The 26832-nt window shown below is 31.4% G+C and overlaps 1 protein-coding gene across 6 annotated transcripts in view; it reads right to left on the bottom strand.

Moving 5' to 3' along the window:
• Positions 1-26832, bottom strand: part of LOC143919169 (GTP-binding protein Di-Ras2) — a 238437-nt gene that overhangs the window by 44737 nt on the left and 166868 nt on the right. For 3 of the 6 annotated variants that reach the window (XM_077441367.1, XM_077441371.1, XM_077441370.1), the window contains exon 3: positions 12929-13012. The exons of the other annotated variants lie outside the window; for them this stretch is intronic. The gene's annotated coding sequence lies outside the window, so the exon portion shown is untranslated. The remainder of the gene's footprint in view (positions 1-12928; positions 13013-26832) is intronic. 6 annotated transcript variants of the gene reach the window in all.

The following is a 26832-nucleotide window of genomic DNA, read 5'->3' as shown; positions in this document are numbered from 1 at the left end:
ACACATTTTTCCTAGATCATGAAAACGTGATCAGTCATCGATTCTGAGTACTAATTAGTCAAAATCTTGAATTCAAATTTTCACATGATCATAAAACTTCATCTATCGTTACTACGTACATAGATAAAGTAAAAATCGTATAATAGTATGATATCACGCAAAGTGTGCCGTTTTCGTAACGGTTTGCAGGATTTGTTTGATCCGCTGTTCATATTAGCACACGATACGGTGGTATTTAATTTCGTGAGGCTGAAACGAGAACGCTTTGAGTACATTGTAACAAATAAAAGAATACAATTGTGTTGTTTTAGCAATGAGGATCCGGCGTTGGAAAAGCAGATGTGCTGGTTTCCACCGGCGGAGATTTTCACCGTGGAAAATTCGAACTGTTTGTTTTCGTTGCCGTACAACGAAAACAATACTCGGGAAAATACTCGAGGCGCTCATAAAGTTCTAGACCAATTAAAAAAATTGAGTCGATTTAGCAAAAATCGATCCTTTATTATATTACACTACATACCGCAAAAGTGAAACTTTCTTAATAATTTTTTTATTTTATTTTATTTCAAAGAACATAAACAATTGCCCTAACAGATGGCTTCGAAGTGACTAGTGCATTTTAAACAGACAAATACAATGAATCAATCAAAACAATATTATTAAGCATTTTTTATACAATGCGAATTCATATAAACATCCTTAGCGACATGTAATTTTTTTGCACCATTTTATAATTAATTTGGTGAACCTCAAGACGCTCAATAGCTTGAGATAAGCAAGATAGATGAAAGGAGATGCCAATTTTACAGGAACTGTTCCAAAGAAAATCAGAAAAATCTGATAAGAAACGATCGACATCAGGTCACAAACTGGACTAGTGGGAATCGAACCCGTGACCTCTGCCCAAAAGCATAAAATGCTAACCACTAGTCCAAGCCGCTGGTTGTAATATATATAATAATAATCTTTGGTTAATAATATTTATTATTTATTTTTACATACATATGTAGATATATACCAGGAAGGCTTGACAGGAAGACCTCAATGCGCCTTCCTGGTCAATTAATTACAAACAATGCAGCATTTTATTATTACATAAATCACTGTTTTTCCAGAAACTGAAGAACACGAAATAGCAATTAATTAATTAATTAATTACAGAATTAATCCATTGAGACGTCTATGGATTTAGATTTTGTACATAATTTTTACAAACTATACACACAATAAATACAGAAGATTTGTGACAACAGGAAAGATGATTAATTGCAAATTTTGAGGAACCGTTTCAACAATGATCAGATAAAATGGGAAAACTCTGATAAGAAACGATCGATTCGAAATCACAAATACCCCCAAATCTAACCAGCAGTATGGTGGATCGAACCCACTGATCACTTGGTGCTAAACATACACGCTACCATTAAACCACACTGCTGGCTATATGTATATTTATATGAATGACTAGTGGGGCTACCCGGCTTTGCTCGGTAAATGGAAATTAATTCAACGTGTTCAATTTATTTGAATCGCAGAAAAGTAATATTATTTAACGACCGACCAATCTCCTTTGACCAACGCCTTTGACCAATCCAGCCAATCAGAAACGGCTTTGACGACAGCCAATCAGAAACGATTTTGACGACTGCCAATCAGAAACGAATTACAGACGCCGTTTCGGTTTTATATTTATTTTATGTAATATTGATGTAAAATTACTTTTGTTGGGCTGTGGATATAATGAATAAGGGATAAGTTTATCACATTTGGTGTACCAGATCGTAAGACAAAGTAAAAGCTCAGACTTTTCTTTGGTACATAGTAACAATGAATTGTGCATTACTTTTGCGAAGTCGGATGCTGTATATAGCTAACAAAGCTTGAATTATTCATGCTTCATTTTAAAATGTCTGTCCGCGAAGGACTATTTGAAAATTTTCCCGAGTTTGTTTGTTGAAAATACACTATGTACTAGATTTTGTTTTTTTAAACTTTTTTTTATCGTGACCTTTCATAAAGTGTGTTTTAATTTTGAGGCAAAATGTCTGCTCGTTTATTTTGTTGAATTTGCACAGAGTTTTACTCGAAATATATAAATCATTTAATTGTTGATTTTGAGATTAAAAAGTGTATTCATTTAAAAATGGAACAAAAAATTATGTAATATAATACATACATACATACATATATACGACGAAAACGACCATGACAGAAAAGAGTATAGAAAAAATGTATGGAATTATTTTGTAATAGTTCTTCTTCTACTAACCTCTTATATGTACGTTTCACATGGTTTTCGTGTAAGCGGTAATTTTTTATATCCCTTATCTCTTATCCGATCGTTTATATTACAAATACCGAGCGAAGCCGGGTAAAACCACTAGTCTAATATGTATATAATTTCGAAAGAGACTTTGCATATATGTATGAATGTATGTAACCTTCGTCGTTGGTTCGTAGACAACACATTCGATTTTTTTTTTCGATTCATAGGCACCGATTCAATATTTTTCGATTCAAAGGATTCGCAGTTCCCGGGAGCGAAGGCTCCGAGGGCGAAGGCTCTGGGGGCGAAGGATCCGGGGGCGCAGGCACCGGGGGGCGAAGGCGCCAGGGGCCCAGGCGCCGGATTCTGGTATACACATAATTCCGAAAGAGACTTAGTATATATTTTTGTTTGTTCGTGTCAGTCAATTTAATAAAAAAACAAATGAGTATTCAAATAAATTTATATAAAATTATACTATTCAAATAATTTTTTTAAAATGTTTACTATTAGATTAGTTATGTTTAAGTGGTTTATATTATTATATAAATACCGAGCGAAGCCGGGTAAAACCACTAGTATAATATATACTACGAAAATTATCATGACATAAAAGAGTATAGAAAAAATTTATGGAATTATTTTGTAATAGTTCTTCTTTTTACTAACCTTTTATATGTATGTTTCACATGGTTTTCGTGTAAGCGGTCATTTTTTATATCCCTTATCTCTTATCCGATCGTTTTCATACTTTGCCATATTGCTCATTTTGGTCATCAATATAAGTTAAGGTATCATCCGCAATTACGATGGTGAAAAAATATCGTATTAGACACGTTTAAAAATACTGTCACATTCATCATTCATATCGGTAGTTTTAAAATTTGAAATCATCACATACGTACATATATCATCACATGCGGCCCAAACCTCTTAGTAATATATTTAATTACATTGGTTTAAGCCGGGATCATAATTTTGATTGAAACCCCAATCATTGAAAACTCTTTGATTGAAATATTAATCATGAAATCCCACATATTTGTACATTTGTTGTTTGAATTGCCTTTTTATTTCATTTATATTTTAATACATTATTTTATTACTACAGTTTTATTAAATACATTTATTTTTTACTACGGTTTTTTTTACTTGAGTTTTTTTTATTTTATAATTTTATATATCTTAATATTATATACAAAACTAAAAGGTTAGTATTTAAAAAAGGTTTTTTTATTATTTAGTCTAAAAACAAAATTTATTGTCAAACTCTGATAGGAAACGATCGATATGGAGTCATAAATCCAAGGTCTGGCCAGCAGAAACCAGTGGGATTTGAACCCGTGAAAACTTTGTTCAAAGCATTATATGCTAATCTATTCTGCTGGTAATATAAACATATGTATATGAATTTACATATGTATATGCGAAGGACTGTGTATGCTAAAGCCACTAGCTGCAATAGCCTCGGGTGTGGTTCATGCGTCAAATCATCTTTCCAACCGTTAAAATATCAACGGGCACAACACTAAAATGACAATAATTACAATAATGCTCGTGTATGAATGGCGACTGTTTCAAATGAGGCATCCTGGATTTGTATTCCAGATCTTGGATTTGTATGCGACTCCAGATCGATTGTTTCCAATCAGAGTTGGACAATTTTTTTGATTTCATTGTTGAAACGGTTCCACCCAATTGGCAATCTATCCTGTTTCTCGCAAATTCAAGTTTTTAATATCTCGTTTCATTTTCTAATTAAAAAAAACGTACGTCCGTGTAAAAAATAAATTACTTAACCCTTTGAGAGCTGACGTCTTTTCTGTTGAAAGTTCACCACGCTGAAAATTTCGCCAACATTTCCAACTAGAATTATTTAGAAATCCAAAAGAAAGCAGGTACAAAAATTGTAGCTAATCCAAACAAACCCTAGATAACTACCGCCGAGTATTTCGAGTTTTGTAAAGGTGTGTTTAGACTCTCTAATATATCTTGCGACAATATAAAATAAGCAAAAGAAGTCTATTAACCGTTCGCCCGCGGCAGTCTTCTATGGAAGCTTTGCGCGACAAGTCTGTAGCGCGGTTGTCTTCCATAGAATTTCTGAACTTTGCACGGTATTTTGAGCCTTATATGCGCCTATTTCAACTGTTTTAAGGTTCAAAATTGGTTGAATATATTACTGATAGTTGAATGCCATGTATTCAATTTGCTTAAAATGAATATATACCAGTCAAAATTAGTTTTTTGTGGAACAAAATTAGTTTAATATATCTTGCGACAATATAAAATAAGCAAAAGAAGTCTATTAATGAATATATTTTTCCAAAACTAGTTGTAAGACCAAATGTACATGCATAGTAACATGCAAACGCACATAGGTAAGGCCAACAGGCGACTGCATGACTCAATAGCCACGCGCCAAAAGCGATGAAAGCAATCGATTCATCGATCAACAAGAATATGCAAACGAACAGTCAAAAACATGACTTATCGCTACCGCCTTTAAATCATACTTCGGAACGTAGAAATGTACAAATGTATTTTTTTACGTTGTACCCCTTTTCTAAATCATACAAAATCTATTAAAATAAATTACTTGTAGTTCATTCTAGGAATACAAGAAATATAGGTTGTATAGCTTTGAAAACCACATAGTTATTTCGAAAAACGTAAAAATTGGGGCACTTGCATACCCCACTTCAGCGAGGGAAGGTTAATTAAGTTATTTGAAGGAAATTTTTTTTATATAGCAGTGGTAAATATGGTCTGTCATATATGGATTATATAAACGTCTGATTATTTGGACATACCTGTTAATATGTTCATAAAGATTTTATAATAAGTAACATACGAACATAAAGAATATGATATATATTTAATGGAAGCACCGTAATAATAGTGAAATAAAACGAAATGTATTATATAAAAAGTCCAGCACGTATTACGTACTACATACATACATTTCCCCAGCGTTCCCAGAACTTTTTCTATTAGGTTATCCAACCCTTTATTTTATTTTTTCCGATCATTTTACAAGCCGTGTCCGATTCACTATGATATAGATATATGTCTATGAGTAACAGTTTCACCAATTGTAACACAAGTCACGTACGTTTTTCATACATACATACATATATTTGAAGTAAATTACGATCGTGAATATCCATGTACCTATATATAGGCGAGTGTGCATGCGATTTTTGACATATGTTTTCCTGGAAGCGGGGGAAAAAGATTTTTCCTGGAAATGACAGGTTGACACTCGTTGAAATCGCGTCGGAAAATAGATAAACACCTCCAAAGTATGTGACATAAAACACGGCGGAAAAACTATTTCTCTTTAAATAAACATCCAAACGATTTCATATAAAATTCGCTCGGGGTGTATTGCACAGAGCAAACACGGCAGGTTTAAAAAGAAACGAATTCGATGAAAGTTAAATCAGTGCGAGTGGTTTAAATTGTCAGGGGATATGAAAACGTTGAAGTGATCGTTGTGGACTACATGGGTGATGGAAGAGAGAGAGAGAGAGAGATGGAGAGTTTCAAAGTAAATAAACTGTGTCAATAGAGCGGGGGAAAATTCTTCGGAAAAGCCGTTTCTTATTATGCGAACGCTTCTGCGAAAAAGCGTACCGAGGTAATTAGAACATCCTTACAGTTAATTTATGGCATATAATCTATGTAGATATTCAAAGTTTCAAGTGTTTCAATCATAGCTCGGACGTTAAGCTTCTGCTTACCGTCAAGAAGGTGCCGGGTTCTATCCCTGAATGAAAAATGAATTTTTCAGAGTATGCTGTTGGTCAGACCTGGATTTGTGACTCCAGGTTGATCGTTTCCTATCAGAGTTTGCCAATTTTCTCTGATTTCATTGTTGAAACGGTTCCCGGAAAAAAAAAAATTGGCTAAAAAAAAAAAAATCCTTCCTACCTACTATGTCACCACTATTTGAAAAATTTGATTGATGTACAATAAAAATTTATGTACAATTCATAGATGTCTCGTTAATTTGCGAGTTTTTTCAGTGTCTCGCAATTCAACGACTTATAATAAAAATGCTGTATTTGTATTTGTAATTGGCCAGGAAGGCGCATTGGGATTTACCTGTAAGGCCTTCCTGGTATATATGTAAAATAAAAAAAAAAAAAAAAAATATGTTAACTGGGTGTTAAGCTTAAACTTCTAGATACGAAATTTCAGTTCAATAAAACAAAACGTTTCTGAGTAAAACATAAAAAACCTCAGTTCTCTAGAGTGAAAATACTACTTCCGTTTGAGGTAAAAATATTAAGTTATAAAATTTATAATTTCTATTACATGCAAAAAAAGTCCGCTTCTGTTGACGGTTTGGGAGATAATTGAATTCAAAAACTTAAAAATAAATGAGTTTATGTATTTACAGAAATGAACTTTTCAATCACCAGATAAATTAAATCAGCTGATAACTAATAATGATTTGCTTTAAGAATAGTTTATCAATGTATTTATCAATGTCCATAAATGAGTTTATGTATTTACAGAAATGAACTTTTCAATCATCAGATAAATTAAATCAGCTGATAACTAAAAATAATTGTATGTGATGTATGTACATATGTAAGCTTATTGTAAAAAACTAAATGTATGTAAGCTTATTGTAAATCATATTAACAATTAGATACAATATAACTTCTTATTGAATACTTATCTCGCAGATAAAACTCCGTCAAGAGATATATTTTTGGCCGTGAAATGTCAGATTTGACATATTTGGCCATAAAACAATATATATCGTGTATTACATTACATGAAGCTAGACGCCAAATTTGAAATTTATATATACATATGAGAGTTAAAACTATAAATATTTAAATATTAGAGATAACGAGAACCTATAGAGCAAATTTTATAAAATATATAGTGAATTATAGGCGTTTAAACAATTTAAATCTATAATGGGCATATCAAGGCGAACAGTTTACGCCTTGTTAAACAACGCTTGTTAAACGTCAAGAAGATTTACTTTCTCCGTTTTAAAAACGCGTTGTATACGATTTTTTGTCTCCCACGTAATGGCGGACGATACATTAACGTATATTGATGACCAAAATGAGCAATATGGCAAAGTATGAAAACGATCGGATAAGAGATAAGAGATATAAAAAATGACCACTAACACGAAAGCCATGTGAAACGTAAAGGAGGTAAGTAAAAAGAGGACACCTATAAGGAGAGGTACCATTTCCGGTCGACTTAAAAATTTGAAAAAAATTTACATCGTATTGATAAGAATTTCAGTAACCGATACTTAGTTTCAGTTCGATAGGATTAACGGTGTTCAAAAAATCTCCAAAATACGCAGACACACACACACACATTTTTTCTAGAATATTAAAACGTGATCAGTGATCGATTCTGAGTTCGAATCCGTCAAAATATCGAGTTTCAATTTTCGCATAATCACAAAACTTCATCTATTGTTACTACTTACATAGATAAAGTAATTAAACGAGCAAATCTGTAATGAAAAATCTTAAAAAGAAAAACGATAGTTAAAAAAACGACGTTATTACTATAGCCGGCAGCGTGGACTATAGTGGTTAGCATATTATGCTTTCGAGCAGAGTGGTCACGGGTTCCAGTCCCACTAGGATCCTGCTGCTGGCCAGATCTCAGTTTATGATTCCAGATCGATCGTTTTTTATCAGAGTTTACCAATTTTTTTTGATTTTCATTGAAACGGTTCCTGTAAATTGGCATCTCCTTTCTAATGTCTCTTGCAAATTTAAAGTTATTGAGCGTCTTGAGGTTCGCCAATTTCTATAATAAAATGCTGCAAAAATTACTCCATAGATGTCACCGTGGATGATGTTTGTATGAATTCTCATAGTACAAATGCTTGTATTGATCGTATTGTATCTCTATTAGTACACTCGTCGCTTTGGATCGATATGTTAAGGCGAGTGTACATGTTCGATTGAAATAAAAAATATAATTAAATATGTATTCACTTTTATCGGTTCTCAAACTTTGTCCAACTAAATCCATTAAATACTTTTGAAAGTCCTTGGACTGACATTTCAAAGAAAAAGCGTATTACTATTATAGTAATGGAGTTTATCAAACTCAAATAACACACACGTATATAATAATTACATGTCTATGAAATATCCGTTTGAAAAGTGTATTGATAAAGTCACAGCGTATATTAATTTGAAATTGGCTGTTTACGAATTTTTCAAAATCACACGCACCTGTGAAAATCACGCTGACTTGTTTTTCATTGGTTTATTTACGACAATAAATTATGTGCAAATTCAAAAATCTACCTTTTATTTTATAAGCTAACATTCTTTCAAACATAATCGTTGTATACAAAAAATTGGGATTGTTTGTATGAATTCGCTTTATATAAAACGCTTGTATATATTGTATTGTATATGTTTATGTATATTGATTGTATTGTATCTGTTTACGTTCACTCGTCGCTTTGGAGCAAAATAATAAAATAATAATAATAAAAATGCTTATAGTGGTAATGGGTTCGAGTCCCACTGGTTGCTGCTGGCCGTGTTTGAACTTTGTTTTTTTTTCCTATTAGATTTTGCCAATTTATCTGATTTTCTTTGAAACGGTTCCAACAAATTAGCAATCTTTACCCATTTCTCGCAATTTTTGAGTTTTTCAGCATTTCAAAATGTGACGATTTATATTAAAAAAAGTTTATATTAAAAAAACATATTAATTATATTAAAAAAAACAAAAACCACATGCGGATCGAATTTAATATGCCAATAGCCATGCGATGATATTTCATCGGGAACAATAGTTACTTCGGCTCCCACGTGGCTCCAACCTTTATTAATGACTTTAGTGATTCTATTGATGTACATATAAAACCATTCACTGGCTTGGTTCAATTTGTTAGGCACAAAAATGATAAACCAAAAGAAGTTTCAATTCAATTAATTAAATAGTAGTTGTAAAGTAAGAAACAGTCCTACTGTAGAACTTGTATTGGCCGAACTATGTATGCTTTTGTCAAATATATGTTCATATATAATGCAATCAAACGAAATAAAAGTGTTAATAATATCTCAAATGCACGCATGTGCGCAGAGAAATGATATAATAATAGAAGCGCCTTTACGAATAAATAGATTGTTTCAATATTACTCGGTACGTCTACATAACTACGCTAAAACGCACGGAATATAATCAGGGTCATCACATATTCACTACAGAAATTAAAGTTTTATTTTGATACAGATTTATTTACAATTTGGGTATATGGTCAATCCGTTTTTTTTCTCAGTTGGCGGATTATTTTTATCCACTTTTTTGTATTTGTCTGTACTTGGGATCTCTTAAATTAACGTGTAATGTGTAGTTTCAACAAAAATATGTATAATATAAAATGAACGATGTTTATAATAATTACACTTAAATAATTGGTAATTAATATAATTGAGTATTCGGCGCCACCAAGAGAAATGTTTTTACATTTATTTAAAAATAATTTTTACATTTGTCTGGTGCCACCCCTGAAATGTTATGTAGAATGCGGGCGATCGCCATGACACTTAAAAACTGTCAAACTACGATCTTAATTGAATAATTATAGCTTTCATTCTTTTCCTTTTCATTTGTTTATTTTGTATTTACCTTTTTCATTTGTTTTATATTTGTAAATTTCAATTTCTTCTTATATTCTATTTTATAGCCTTTTCCAAATATTTTAATACTATAGTTTAATTATGCAATGTTCTACATATTTTGTCATGCCTTTATTCTTTACTTTTTAATTTGTTTTCCTTATATTTATCTTTTTCATTTTTGTAAAAATCTATTATTGGACTCGGATGTTACATATATTATTTATTTACTATTTGTTTTTTTAAACATATCTATGTACATCCTGTCCGTTGATTTTTCAATTAATAAAATAAATAAATAAATAAATAATATGTTACTTAAATGATCAATTTACTTATAAAAATGTATCCCATGTTGTTTATTGTGTGTTTTTGAATACATTGTGCAATTTTTAACGATGCACTTGCCCATCTTGCGAGTAATGTAAACAAACAGAGAAGTTTTGTGAAAGTTGAAAACTCTGGTGCCACCCCTGAAATTTTATGTAGAATGCGGGCGACCGCCATGACACTTTTAAATACTGTCAAACTACGATGTTAATTGAATAATATATTACTCAAATGGTCAAATTACTTATAAAAATGTATCCCATGTTGTTTATTGTGTGTTTTTGAATACATTGTGCAATTTTTAACGATGCACTTGCCCATCTTGCGAGTAATGTAAACAAACAGAGAAGTTTTGTGAAAGTTGAAAACTCTGGTGCCACCCCTGAAATTTTATGTAGAATGCGGGCGACCGCCATGACACTTTTAAATACTGTCAAACTACGATGTTAATTGAATAATATATTACTCAAATGGTCAAATTACTTATAAAAATGTATCCCATGTTGTTTATTGTGTGTTTTTGAATGCATCGTGCAATTTTTAACGATGCACTTGCCCATCTTGCGAGTAATGTAAACAAACAGAGAAGTTTTGTGAAAGTTGAAAACTCTGGTGCCACCCCTGAAATTTTATGTAGAATGCGGGCGACCGCCATGACACTTTTAAATACTGTCAAACTACGATATTAATTGAATAATATATTACTCAAATGGTCAAATTACTTATAAAAATGTATCCCATGTTGTTTATTGTGTGTTTTTGAATACATTGTGCAATTTTTAACGATGCACTTGCCCAGAGAAGTTTTAATTGGACATACGTTGAACACCAAGCATCGAATACGACTAATGCTAAAATTATTTAGCAATGCCTGTGGACAATCGTCACTTGACAATTTTCTATTATTATAACATTTCTCTGTGTATGTAACGTGTATTTGAAATTAATACATTTAATTCAATTGTTTATTTTTATTCAGTTTCAGTCTACGTAAAATTGTGCGCGAATATTCAACGGTTCAATTAATCATCTTAAGAGGGCTGTACACCCGAAACCTTAATTTTGTTACCGTTCCTTTCTTCGATGTATATATTGAGTGTATGTATATATTGAGTGAATGCGACAATATATATCAATATATATATATTGAGTGAATGCGACAGTTGTGCTTCGACCAGATAAAACGTATTTTAAATTGAAAAAATCGAGGTTTCGTATTCTCCTATTTTCTTCTCCAAAACTGGACCAATTTAAAAAAAAAATCATCATCGGTATGAGAAAGATACTTTCTATGCATCTATCGGCGTATTTTTTTTAAAATCGACCCTTAAATAAGCACGCTGGACTCGTTTCGTGGGTGTAAAAAAGAGGCGATTTTATAGATGTTTGGCGGCTCCTAGCTCCTATAAAAAATAATTAATCAAAAAAAAGAAAACGATAGATGCACCCCAATGGTGGATATCCATAGCATATTAAAAAATAATTTGTCTAGTGCCATAATTGAGGAAGGGAGAAGTATAGTACGTTTGTATGGACAAGGCGCTGCTGTCCAGCCCTCTTAATAGACGATTAATTAACGGTTCAATTAATCGTCTAAGCAGGACATATGAATACGTTAAAAAATGATTAATTCGCCATGCCAGATGTTTCTTGTACAGTTTGTTTTATATATAACTAGCTGAACCCGGTATACGTTGCAATGCCACAATAAGGCATGCAATTCCCGGTCCCGTTCCCGTTCTCGTTCCCGTTCCCATTCCCGTTTGTCGGAAAAACGTAGGCAGCGAACACATTTGAAATTATTGCGTTGCAATGACCCGATCATTCCCGATTTTCCCGTTTCTGTTCCCGGTTTTGGGCGATATTTTTTCACAGTAATCTTTCTGGACATGCATACAACAAATCTTGAAAGTTCCATGATAATCGGTTGAGTGATTTAGAAGCCTATTTGAGGCACACAGACAGACATTCATTTTTATATATAAAAATGATTTATGATTGAATGATTTTTAAGTAAAATACATGAAATGGAATGGCATTTCAAGATGAAAACGTATAAATGATGATAAAATGAAATCGTTGTTCAGCATGTTAAAAAGATATGTCACAGAGAATATGACGAAGTGGAAAGTTTCATCAAAACAGCCGAGAGAAACTCCATCAAAACCAAAGTTTCAAAATTGAATTAAAAACTTTAAAATTTTAAAACTCCAATTTGACGAACGAAACTTCATACAATATACTAATTATTTTTGGTAACATTTCGTAAAAACGTAAATATATATTGTAATTATAATAATGTAAAGATTATTTACTGACACAATTATCTTTTTAATATCATAATAATACCGGGGCGATTTTGAATTTTTCACAATATGGAAAAAAGTTGCGAAAAATGTCTAGAACATAATTACACCCGGGGGAGTTTGCATTGTTAAAATTCAACCGAGAGGAAAACGCCGCTATCGAGGGAAAACTTCTCAGTATTATTTCATCGGAAAATACTTGCGAAAAACAATTATTAATTGAATTTTATTTGCGTGAATGATTATCAAAAATACACACTCTCACGTCGAGAGTTTGGTTTCAAATTTGCAATTTTAATAATAATTCGAGTATTCCGCGAATGGTTGTCGAAATTTTCATACTATTCGTTCGTATGAATTTCAATCGAGATTAATTAAAGCGTTACCTCGAATTTTCGCATGCAATGGCTGAAAATTTCGCTCGCAAAATTTACACAAATCCACTCTTCATATCAGGATTTTCCGCAGCTCTGAAAAACAAACAATCGGTCGGTTCAAATTTTAATCAAACTTCATCCAGCATGGATGCAAATTCGTAATAAAATACATTATACTAAAATGCATACCGTTGCATAAATTACATTATACATATGTACATACATCGTGTGGTGCAATATTTTCATGGTAATATTGTTATAAAAACATCTGCTCAATTTGCATAATGGAATATTATTATATTACGCTCGTCTTTTTTCATTGAAATGTAAATCATATTGAATATTTTCCCGATACCAATACGCGTGCAAGTTATTACTATTTTTTGCAATAACCATTGACATTTACAACGTGGCAGTGAAACTTTTTTATTACCCACCGCTTAGAAAGAGTTATATATTTATGAGGGCGTTTGAAAAATTTTGGAAAGATTCGCATTTTGAGTTGGTTCAATTTTGGTAGTAAATTTGGTAGTCAAATGTGAAGAGTGTATGTAATTTGATGAATTCAAGTTAAATATTTAATTTTATTTAGTGTGCTATTTAGAAATATATTACCAGCAGCGTAGACTAATTTTTTGATCATTTTTTTAAGTCTGTACATTTAATGTTAATGTTATTTTTAGTATTAACTTTTTCTAGAATAGATATATTTTATTTTTATTTATTTTTTGAAAGAAGAATAGTTCCTGTTTTATTTTTAATTATGGGTTGAGGGATTCAACCAGAACTTGTTCAAGCTGGGGTACTAGTGGTTAGCATATAATGCTTTCGAGTCGATTGGTCACGGTTCGATTCCCACTAGTAGCTGCTGGCCAGACCTTGGTTTGTGACACCAGGTCGATTGTTTCCTTTCAGAGTTTTCCAATTTTTCTTATTTTCATTGAAACGGTTCCTGTAACTTGGAATCTCCTGTCCAATCTCTCTTTTATATCTCAAATTCACCAATTTCTATAGTAAAATACTGCAAAATTTCTCCACAGATGTCACTGTGAATGATGTCTATATGGATTCGCATAGTTTGTATTGTATCTATATTTGTATAGCCAGAGGGTAGACTAGTGGTTAGCATGCTTTCGAGCAGAGTGGTCACGGGTTCCAGTCCCACTAGGGTTCTACTGCTGGCCAGACCTCGGTTTATGATTCCAGATCGATCGTTTTTTTTTATCAGAGTTTGCCAATTTTTCTGATTTTCATTGAAACGGTTCCTGTAAATTGGCAATTTCTTTCCAAACTCTCTTGCTAATCTCAAGTTATTCAGCGTCTTAAAGTCGTCACTGTGGAAGTCCATAGATGTCACTGTGGATGTATGTATGTATGTATGAATTCGCATTATATAAAATGCTTGTATTGATTGTATTGTATCTTTATGAACTCGTCGCTTAGGTAAGCATATTATGCTTTCGAGCAGAGTGGTCACGGGTTTGAGTTCTACTAGAGTCCTGCTTCAGGCCCGACTTTGGTTTGTAACTCGAGGTCGATCGTTTATTCTAAGAGTTTGCCAATTGTTGTGATTTTCATTGAAACGGTTCCTGTAAATTGGCAATTTCTTTCCAAACTCTCTTGCTAATCTCAAGTTATTCAGCGTCTTAAAGTCGTCACTGTGGAAGTCCATAGATGTCACTGTGGATGTATGTATGTATGTATGAATTCGCATTATATAAAATGCTTGTATTGATTGTATTGTATCTTTATGAACTCGTCGCTTAGGTAAGCATATTATGCTTTCGAGCAGAGTGGTCACGGGTTTGAGTTCTACTAGAGTCCTGCTTCAGGCCCGACTTTGGTTTGTAACTCGAGGTCGATCGTTTATTCTAAGAGTTTGCCAATTGTTGTGATTTTCATTGAAACGGTTCCTGTAAATTGGCAATGTCTTTCCAAACTCTCTTGCTAATCTCAAGTTATTCAGCGTCTTAAAGTCGTCACTGTGGAAGTCCATAGATGTCACTGTGGATGTATGTATGTATGTATGAATTCGCATTATATAAAATGCTTGTATTGATTGTATTGTATCTTTATGAACTCGTCGCTTAGGTAAGCATATTATGCTTTCGAGCAGAGTGGTCACGGGTTTGAGTTCTACTAGAGTCCTGCTTCAGGCCCGACTTTGGTTTGTAACTCGAGGTCGATCGTTTATTCTAAGAGTTTGCCAATTGTTGTGATTTTCATTGAAACGGTTCCTGTAAATTGGCAATTTCTTTCCAAACTCTCTTGCTAATCTCAAGTTATTCAGCGTCTTAAAGTCGTCACTGTGGAAGTCCATAGATGTCACTGTGGATGTATGTATGTATGTATGAATTCGCATTATATAAAATGCTTGTATTGATTGTATTGTATCTTTATGAACTCGTCGCTTAGGTAAGCATATTATGCTTTCGAGCAGAGTGGTCACGGGTTTGAGTTCTACTAGAGTCCTGCTTCAGGCCCGACTTTGGTTTGTAACTCGAGGTCGATCGTTTATTCTAAGAGTTTGCCAATTGTTGTGATTTTCATTGAAACGGTTCCTGTAAATTGGCAATTTCTTTCCAAACTCTCTTGCTAATCTCAAGTTATTCAGCGTCTTAAAGTCGTCACTGTGGAAGTCCATAGATGTCACTGTGGATGTATGTATGTATGTATGAATTCGCATTATATAAAATGCTTGTATTGATTGTATTGTATCTTTATGAACTCGTCGCTTAGGTAAGCATATTATGCTTTCGAGCAGAGTGGTCACGGGTTTGAGTTCTACTAGAGTCCTGCTTCAGGCCCGACTTTGGTTTGTAACTCGAGGTCGATCGTTTATTCTAAGAGTTTGCCAATTGTTGTGATTTTCATTGAAACGGTTCCTGTAAATTGGCATTTTCTTTCCAAACTCTCTTGGTAATCTCAAGTTATTCAGCGTCTTAAAGTTGTCACTGTGGAAGTCCATAGATGTCACTGTGGATGTATGTATGTATGTATGAATTCACATTATATTAAATGCTTGTATTGATTGTATTGTATCTCTATGCACTCGTCGCTTAGGTAAGAATATTATGCTTTCAAGCAGAGTGGTCACGGGTTTGAGTTCTACTAGAGTCCTGCTACAGGCCCGACTTTGGTTTGTGACTCGAGGTCGATCGTTTATTCTAAGAGTTTGCCAATTGTTGTGATTTTCATTGAAACGGTTCCTGTAAATTGGCATTTTCTTTCCTATCTGTCAAGTTATTTAGCGTCTTAAAGTTCACCAATTTGATTATAAATAGATGTCACTATGAATTTATGTATGTACGAATTCACATTGTATGAAATACTTGTATTGATTGTATTGTATAAGTGCACTCGTACCTTTGGAGCGATCTGTAAATGCGAGTGTTCATGTACGTATAATATTTATTCAGAAGTTATTCAACGTCTTGAGGTTCGCTAATTTCTATAAAAAAATGCTGCAAAAATTTCTCCATAGATGTCACCGTGGATGATGTTTGTATGAATTCTCACGGTACAAATGCTTGTATTGACCGTATTGTATCTCTATTAGTACATTTGTCGCTTTGGATCGATCTGTTAAGGCGATTGGACATGTTCGATTGAAATATAAAATATAATTAAATATGTATTCACTTTTATCGGTTCTCAAACTGTGTCCAACTAAATCCATTAAATACTTTTGAAAGTCCTTGGATTGACATTTCAAAGAGAAAGTGTATTACTATTATAGTAATGGAGTTTATCAAACTCAAATAACACACACGTATATAATAATTACATGTCTATGAAATATCCGTTTGAAAAGTGTATTGATAAAGCTTGTTTCGCATTGATTTATTTACGACAATAAATTGTGTGCGATTTCAAAAACCTGCATTTTATAAGCTAACATTCTTTCAAACATAATCGTTGTATAAAAACTTTGGCTTAGTACAAAATCAAAATCTCAACGGGAGTGAAAGTTTTGCATAACTTTTCAAGAAGTATGCGGAATTTGAACGCGCGTCTATTTTGCGCAACGTACAGTGAACCGAATTGTACACAAATGCAATAAATTAGCATTGAAAGTTTATTTTTCATAAAATAAATAGTTTGATAGTTCAAACATGTGAAAATGGAAATTAAACATTAATCATTTACATCGAAAATGTATGTACTACCACAAGAGTCTTCATATTGAATCTTACTTATCAAAATTTTAATAGCTTCACCTTGTTCTATGAAATTCCTGCATGTCAAAAATTTGTGATCTGATTTTGAACCACTTCTACTCTTTAGATCACTTTGATATTTTACCGAAATACTGAGGGTGGGTTGGCTAACGTTGAAGTTAGCTAATTTTTAATTATTTTTATTGTATTTTATACCAGGAAGGCCTTACAGGTAAACCCCAATGCGCCTTCCTGGCAAATTACAAACAATACAGCATTTTTATTATACAAGTCGCTGAATTACGAGACACTGACTTAAACTTGCAATTTAGCGAGACATCTATGAATTTTATATGAATTTTATTGTACATCAATTATACTCAAATAGTGGTGACATAGTAGGTAGGAAGAACTTTAGCGACTTTTGAAACGGGAACCGTTTCAACAATGAAATAAGAGAAAATTGGCAAACTCTGATAGGAAACGATCGACCTGGAATCACAAATATCCATGTCTGACCAGCAGCACTACAGATGCACTCGGAAAAATTATTTTCAATCAAGGTAAGCTCATGGGATCGAACCCAGCACCTCTCGGTGTTAGGCAGAAGCTTAACAACCGAGCTATGCTGCTGGCTGGTTATCAATCACTGTCCAGCTTATATCAATACAAGGACGAAATATCATCGAAAACACTCCAGGGGGTGATTTTTGGGAATGTGCGCCATGAATATGCAGAAGCTGAACGACCAAGCAATGCTGCTGACATGAAGCTAGAGAGGTTTAATCATCAACGAACTCATTAAAAATTACATTATATCGGAGCGATGACAGCTAGCTATTCAAACGCAGCGTTCTCCCGCCTCAAATAAACTGAAATAAACGGCGGTCAAAGTCACTTTTTCCACTCTAAATTATTCTCATATAAAACTTTAATATTACAAGCTTTTTTTTTAAATTAAATTCAGTAATTAACAATAAAATAAATTAAGTCATTACCGATAAATGAAATTAATTAATTACCAATAAATTAAATAACGTGATTACCAATAAATTAAATTAAGTAATTTATTCGTGAAATTCACAGCCCAACTATTGAAGTGTTTTGGTCAAATCATGTGTTATATTACTTTTGATTCCCTTCTGTACATCCCAAGATTTTATATATTTATTTCAATCGAACATGTACACTCGCTTTTACAGATCGCTCCAAAGCGACGAGTGTACTAATACAGATACAATATGATCAATACAAGCATTTATACAATGCGAATTCATCCAAACATCATCCACGGTGACATCTATGGAGAATTTTTTGGGATGTACGGAATTGGTGAACCTCAAGACGCTGAATAATTTGAGTTTTGCAAATGAAATTGGAAATGCCAATTTACAGGAACCATTTCAATGAAAATCAGGAAAATTGGCAAACTCTAGAAAAAATTGAAACGATCTACCTGGAGTCGTAGAAATAGAACTGTGACCACTCTGCTCGAAAGCATAATTTGCTAAACACTAGTCCACGCTGCTGGTTATATGTATATAATATAATTGGAATTAACTGTTTATATTTCGCGTATCATATTTTTGTTTTTATTTGTAATGTAAACGATGTACACACATATATATATATATATATATATATATATATATATATATATATATATATATATATATATATATATATATATATATATATATATATATATATATATATATATATATATATATATATATATATAGGGATATAAACGCTCAGACATTAATACGAACATATGTATTACATGTGTATGTATCAATGTATATGTATGAACGTATAATAATAATATTAATCAATTGCAATTGAGGTTTGAAGCTGGTCTAAATGTTGTTGCACTGCGCCACGTATCACCATATGTGACACCAAACAGGTAAATGTTACGAATGTTTCTATGGAATTTTCCGAATTTCCCAAGGAGGAAAATCACTGCAAACTTGAGGGTCACATCCGACGAGTGTTTGACCAATAAAACGCGGCAGTTATCGTAACGTGTGCCCGAGGGTTTGCGTCTCCCGTATATATGCACATACATATGTTTAAGTATATATGTATGTATATATGTACATATGTATGTATACATATAATAATGTATGCGACCAAAACGGCCGAGGCCCTTCGCTTCCACACTCTGACTTGCCATAATATTATCGTTGCGATGTTTACTCTGTCACGTGATACACGTTCACCGGAATCGGTAATTTAATTGCTAATATATTCGAGTATTGCGTATGTTACGCTCTCGTCCAATGGATAATAGTAAAGGTGCCGGAAAAGTGCGGAAAAACACCAAACGAAACAGCCTCCGTACGGGGCGCTTGTACTGAGATTTATATGTATGTATGTAAATCTATCGTAGTATTGTGAGCTGACTTATTATAGAGAAAGCGTATTCATGTCATACGTCACTTAAATAATGAACGAATGCGTGCACTCGGCCACTAGTCTTTAATAATGTACTAGTTTGCGCGGAATGTACGTATGTACATATATGTGTTTTTATAATATTTTAATATTTTATTATGTAGGCCATTGTAGCGTTTCTTCCTGTAATGCCACATTGGTCAAAAACGTAAATAAATAAATAAATGAATAAATAAATAAATAAATTAATAAATTAATAAATTAATTAATAAATAAATAAATAAATAAATTAATAAATAAATAAATAAATAGTTAAATAAATAAATAAATTAATAAATAAATAAATAAATAGTTAAATAAATAAATAAATAAATGAGTAAATGAGTAAATAAATGAATAAATAAATGAATAAATAAATAAATAAATAAATAAATTAATTAATAAATAAATATATAAATAAAAAAATGAGTAAATAAATGAAAAAATAAATGAATAAATAAATAAATAAATAAATATCTGCATATTATAACGGGCATCCCGACCAAGCCGCGCATGACGATGCCACACGGACCAATCAGCGCATGACGATATCGCACTGGCATAATCGCGCAGGACAAAAGTAAATATAACATGACAACGAATTGCTATAAAAATTTAAAAATGATTTTTGATCCTTTCCGCTCCTAGTTTACTTCTATTCTTAGTATTGCTAATGCGGAATTAATTTTATGAATTTTCGTAAAAAAATTTTTTTAGCCTCTTTTCACAAAGAAATATTACATACTACAAGTTTTGAAACCTGTTGATATTTAGAGGATCGGACATTTGTTGTGCGCGGCACTGTTATACCCAATTTGTGGAATCGTTCGTTTTATGAAAGTGTCGAAAGAATGTTTAAAAAAGGCTTATTATTTGTTTTCAGGAATAAATTAGTATAAAATGTAAAAATAAGAAAGAAAATATATATATATATATATATATATATATATATATATATATATATATATATATATATATATATATATATATATATATATATATATATATATATATATATATATATATATATATATATATATATATATATATATATATATATGTATATATATATATATATATATATATATATATATATATATATATATATATATATATATATATATATATAATTTAATAAATAATTTAATAATATAATTTAATAATATAATTAAATAAGTAATTTAAATTTTCTCCAAAATTTTCGGAATATTAAAAAATTCCTGATAGAAAGACATATTGAATAATAATAAAACTATAAAAAAATGTGTAATTTAAATTTATAAAGAATATCGTTATAAGTATGAAAAAGGCTTTCGACGAGCTTTCAGCATCATCATTTATTTTTTCAAAGCAGGGGCTTCAAAAATCGACAGCTAGCTTTATTATTATCAAAAAAAAATGCCCTTCATAATAAAAACCTCGAAGATTTTAATTGTCAAGGTGGGTGAAAATTTTTGTTTGATGTTTAAAAAAACAAACTCTATAATACAGGTGAGCTGTGCACGCTAATTAAAATTTTACACGACTCACACACACACATCGAAGGGCGACGGGCAAAATTAATTTCATATGTCACACACATACAATTTAAAATGTTGAAAAAAATATAAAAGCTGCAAAATAAAAATAAAATCGACAATACTCGTGTACTTGTAAGGTCGACGTATGCGAGACACGTTCTGTACGTGTTATTTACAGGTCGGTTAAAAGCTTTTCGCAAACTCTGTAATTGGTGGTGGGTTTTCGCATTTCGCTTGCAGAAAATTCAATAGTCAAGTTTTGTAATGTTTTTGACATTTTCAAAACGCGTACGTGGCGGTTAATTGTGGGGATTTTCACGTGTTAGTGTTTCAAAAGTTTCATGTGAAGGCAAAAACTCATTTTTCTATACTATTTCATTTTTACACACCTCCTTTTTCTATATATTTTCTATATATATGTATGTACAAATGTGTATCAAGAAATGATATTAGTATTTCAAAAATATTTTGTTTGCTTCAATTTTTTTTTTAAATTTTACATAATTGTATGTAATGAATAAAATAATGACTTTTTAAATTGAAATATAAAAAAATATATATTATTAATTAATATTAATTATTCTCCCTTCAAAATCGCTTTTCGGAACTCTTCGATGGTATTTCTTTTATTAAAACATTTGATATATGTAGATTCTGATTGAAAATATATATTTTGTATGTAATTTCCATTCAATAATTAAATTTTTTTTAAATTAATTTGATGTGTTAATTTTTATTTTTAATTAAGTCAATATTTATCAAACTAACGTTTGAAGTAAAGGTAAATTTTTGACAAGAAATCATATTATTTATAATAATTATTCTTAAACAGTTTGTTTAATATAAATACATTTATAAATGTCTTGTCTGTGTCCCGACAAAATCGCGCGGGACAAAATCTCGGGGACAAAATTGCGCAAGCCAAAATAGCGTGGCGACAAAATCGCGCAACGCATATACATATGTACATATATAAACAAATATAAGCAAAACAATAAATACATAAAAAAATTAATATAAATATAAAAACCAGGTCTAATGTATAGGAAAAATCTGATAGAACACGATAATGATAAAATAAAAATCGTTTATTTATTTTGAAAGTGTACTTTTGAATTTGTGCTGATCCTTAGATGTTATTTTAAATGTAAGACATATGTATAATTATATTTAATATGTATATTCTTGCTATTCAAATTTCAACTATACTTATTTTATTATTACTGCGTTTTATGGGATTTTTGCTAAAAATTAGACATATTTTAAATATTTATATTACTTTTTTTTATACTTATTTTCGTGTTTTTATTTGTATATATATTCACGTTGCGTGATTTTGTCACCGCACTATTTTGGTTTGCGCGATTTTGTCGTTTCGTGGCGTCGTCTAAGCGATTTTGTTCCCGTGGTTTTGTGACGGCGCCAGATTTGACATATGTATTTGTATATAATGTAAAAATATATTAAGATGAGGAACAGTAAAATTATTTGTAAAAGCTTCCATCATTTTGATTTCACTTCTTTTACATGTTCGAAATGTTTTTAACAGATCAACGCGGTGTGTGCGGTGCGTTGTCGTGGTGCAGTAACCAATAACATGTTACAATTTAGGACTTTATCTGTGCACGGAGAGTAATTTTACTGTTTAACCTTTGAAGGACGGAGCGTCCCAAACCGGGGTCGAGTAAGACCCCTGTATTTTTTAATCAAAATACAGCTTCTCTCAACACAAATGGGTTCAATATAAATCTTATTAATCATTTTATACATCAACATAAAAATGTTTTAGTCCTATAGCATGTTTTTGACTATTTTTTGTATTAAAAAATAACACATAGGTAAGGCCAACAGGCGATTGCACGACTCAATAGCCACGCGCCGAAAGCGACGAAAACAATAGCTTACGAAAATATAGCTGTCTCTTTATCTGGCATTGATTCATCGATCAACAAGAATATGCAAGCGAACAGTCAAAAACATGACATATCGCTACCGCCTTTAAATCATACTTTGGAACGTAGAAATGTATAAATGTATTTTTTTACAATGTACCCCTTTTCTAAATCATACAAAATCGATTAAAATAAATTTCTTGTAGTTCATTCTAGGAATACAAGAAATATAGGGTGTATAGCTTTGAAAACCACATAGTTATTCCCGAAAAACGTAAAAATTGGGGCACTTGCATACCCCACTTCGGTGAGGGAGGGTAAATGATCTCCAAATTAAAAAAATAAATAAATTTAATAAACATCGCGACGAATTCTTTGCTTGAGTTTAGAATGAATGCTGAATAAAACCTTTGTTAAAAAAGTTCTGTGTTGTATTTCAATATCACCGCGATAGTAAACCAAAAAATGGTAGACATAATCGAAAAATAAATTAAAACTCAAGAACCGCATCGTACATATGTATAATGTGAGCGCTTTCAGCTTTTGTTTTTCGCTTTTCAATTTTCATGTTTTTCCAGCCGACCGCGGTAATTTCTCTTTGTTTGTGTTTGGAAAAGGTTTCGCAGTCAATTTTGCTATACATATGTACTCAAATCATGCAGCTTTCGATAGCAATAACCGTACGACCATTAATCGCCTTTGAGGTCAAATTTCGAATTAAACTTTCCACCAAAGTCTCATATTTCAACGTTCGAGCGACAACTTGTACTGTATTATATAATATATACATACATATTACGACGCAAACAATTTTTCAAAAGCGTAAAATCAATTTATTCAACGACATGTATTTATTTGGAGGGCTTTCGAGCGATTCGCGGGAATGTCTTTGGATGTTTATTAATGCTCTCTCGGTTCGAAAGCAATTAAACTTTTGCACGATTTGAAAGTTTTGAAAGGCGATATTTGTAATTTATTCATCCCGACAATACCCTCCGATAATACAAACGTCGTTTTTTCGTCCAATTCAAAAGTGAACCAAGTCATTTGCATAAATATAATAGATTCCCACCATCATCGTATAGGTCTCTTGGGCAGGTTAACTATTTCTACCTTGTCTACTACATATGTAAATGAGACGTAGCAATTATAGATCGGTTTATTACTTTTGTATTATATTTTAAGTTCCATCTTCTCTCAAATTAATCAGTAGCGTGGTCTTTTGGTGAATGTTGAATTATCTCGTATTTGATGTTACGAGTTCGATTCCCGCTGTCTCGCTATTGGCCAGACCTTAATTTGTCAAGGTCGATCGTTTCTTATCAGAATTCACCAATTTTTCTGATTTTCATTGAAACGATTCCTGTAAAATTGGCGTTTCCTTCCCAATTTTCTGTTGCGAACCTTTGGTTATTGTTATATCTTAGGTTTCGCCATATTGCTCACCATAGATGTCTCTGTGGTTGTTTATCGAATATAAAATTCGTATTGTTACATGAAAGTTATTCATCGTTATTTATCGTATTAATACGATATTTGTAATATCTGACGATAGATGTCAGATATTGATTAGATTTACATGTATCTATGTAATAATTATGTGGACCAGGAAGGCGCATTTGGGGTTTACCTGTTAAGCCTTCCTGGTATATTTGTATATATGTATGTAAACTAAATAAATAAAATAAATATATATATATATATATATATATATATATATATATATATATATATATATAGATATGGATGTATACTCTCTTAAAAAATATGTATATGTATATGTAGGTCGGAAATAATTAGAACTGTCTTCATATTTGACACAGCATCCGAATTATGTTCTTTCATTTGAAAAAAATTTAGATACCACAGAAAAATAAATTGATTTTGATTTTTAAATGCTTTTAATTATTACTAAATTATGTTCACAATACATATTATATATGTATATATTTTAAAAGCTACTGATCTACTGATCATTTTCTATTTTACAATTTTGATTTAATTTTGTTAGTAATCATAGTATTATATTATTCTAATGTTAAACATAATAGGAAAAAGAGCTCAAAAACCTATTTAAAATTCTTATAAATGCTCATAATGCATCTAATACATAATATTAATTAGACCCTCTAAAGTCAACGATCTAAGAAAAATCAATCAATGAAAATTCAGAATCCGCTCTATATGGTTGTTTATTATTTATAAATGTCCATAAAATAGTGATGATTATTTGTACCAAATCCTTTGTAAAAGTTTGCAATCATCAAATTTATCTCCGATAAGGATAAAGTATTCAAAACATTTTAAAAATCAGATGTTATTAAAATCAATGCCTTCTTTCTCGAATGCGAAAAAATTTCATCTTTTAAACTTTGGAAACCCATAACGACCAATTTTTCACCCTCAAATTGAGATGACTTGCTTCAGATAATCTTATTATGTTATCAAAAGTACTAGAAATAGAACAAAAAACTTAGTACTTCACTCGTTTGGAATGGAAAAAATATGGAACTAATTTTACTCTCTGTTTCGTTACATTTATGACTTTAATACCATTCTAAAGTCTACGTATAAACGTAGTTTTATAAAGAAAATGTTTGCAAAAAATAGTAAAATGGGTCTCAATTAACTTCTGATTTATAAATCCAATCTGATTATACTCAGAAACTTGATGAGCAATCAATTTGTCACGGGGAAATGTTTTCAAACTGAAAAAAATGCACACTAACCTCTCATTAACTTAAAACTATAGCGTGTGCAATCGGTTTGAAAATCAGAAATCGAGTTGACTGGTAATTTTGACGTTACACGTCAACGTAAATTTTCACTATATAGAATAGGTAGTAATATATGTACATACATACATACATATACAATTTGATAAACTTTGGTCGAACGGTCGTTTGATGTCAGTTGCACTCACCGAATTGAATTATTACACCGTGTTTGGGCAACAATGCTTTTAATTTAGATTTGATTGTGTTTCGGGCCAATCGATTTGCGACGTAATCATGTAAAATTTGCACAGGCATTTTGTGCCTACTTGTGTATATGTATGTATGTATAGGTATGTATGTATAATACAATGTGCGTTTGCGTAATAAAATAAATTACATTCCGAATTGAGCCCTGTCTTATTGCATGTCACACTTTCGAAAGATTCGCGTGTAATTAATGTTCGTTTGATTTATTCTATGTATGTAAGTACATACATATATTTGAAAACTTCTCAATTTGATATATGTATATTTTGTTTAAATATACATTTATAGTGTGTTAATGATAAAGTTTATTGTATGATTAACATTCAGAAATGAAACGATAAAAGTATAAAGGTAATATTTAAATAAAAAGTTTGTAAAAATACAGTTATAATTTTTTTAATTCGACTTAGCTTAAATGTGTTGTATATTTATAATATTTGGATTATATGTAGAATCACAATACATCAATCAAGACAACTCCAACGGAATGTAATCCAAAAAGGTCAAATTATTATAGAGATTGAAATCCCAAATTAGTAAAATATCAGTAAGTCAAAGCTCTAAATAGCAAAACATTCCAGTCAAAATTCCAATTAATAAAATATCAGAAAGTTGAAATTCCAAATAGCAAAACATTTTAATCAAAACCCAAAATTAGTAAAATATCAGAAAGTCAAAGTTGTAAATAGCAAAATATTCGAGTCAAAAATTTCAAATAGCCAAATATTTGGGTCAATATTCTAATAAGTTGAATATCGGAAAGTCAAAGTTCTAAATAGCAAAACATTTGAGTCAAAATTTCAATTAGTAAAATATCAGAAAGTTGAAATTCCAAATAGCAAAACATTTAAGTCAAAATTCCAATAAGTAAAATATCAGAAAGTCGAAATTTCAAACAGCAAAACATTTTAATGAAAA

Source organism: Arctopsyche grandis, chromosome 11 (genome assembly GCF_051622035.1).
Source record: "Arctopsyche grandis isolate Sample6627 chromosome 11, ASM5162203v2, whole genome shotgun sequence".
NCBI classification, from domain to species: domain Eukaryota; kingdom Metazoa; phylum Arthropoda; class Insecta; order Trichoptera; family Hydropsychidae; genus Arctopsyche; species Arctopsyche grandis.
This window is presented reverse-complemented; position numbering and strand designations above follow the sequence as displayed.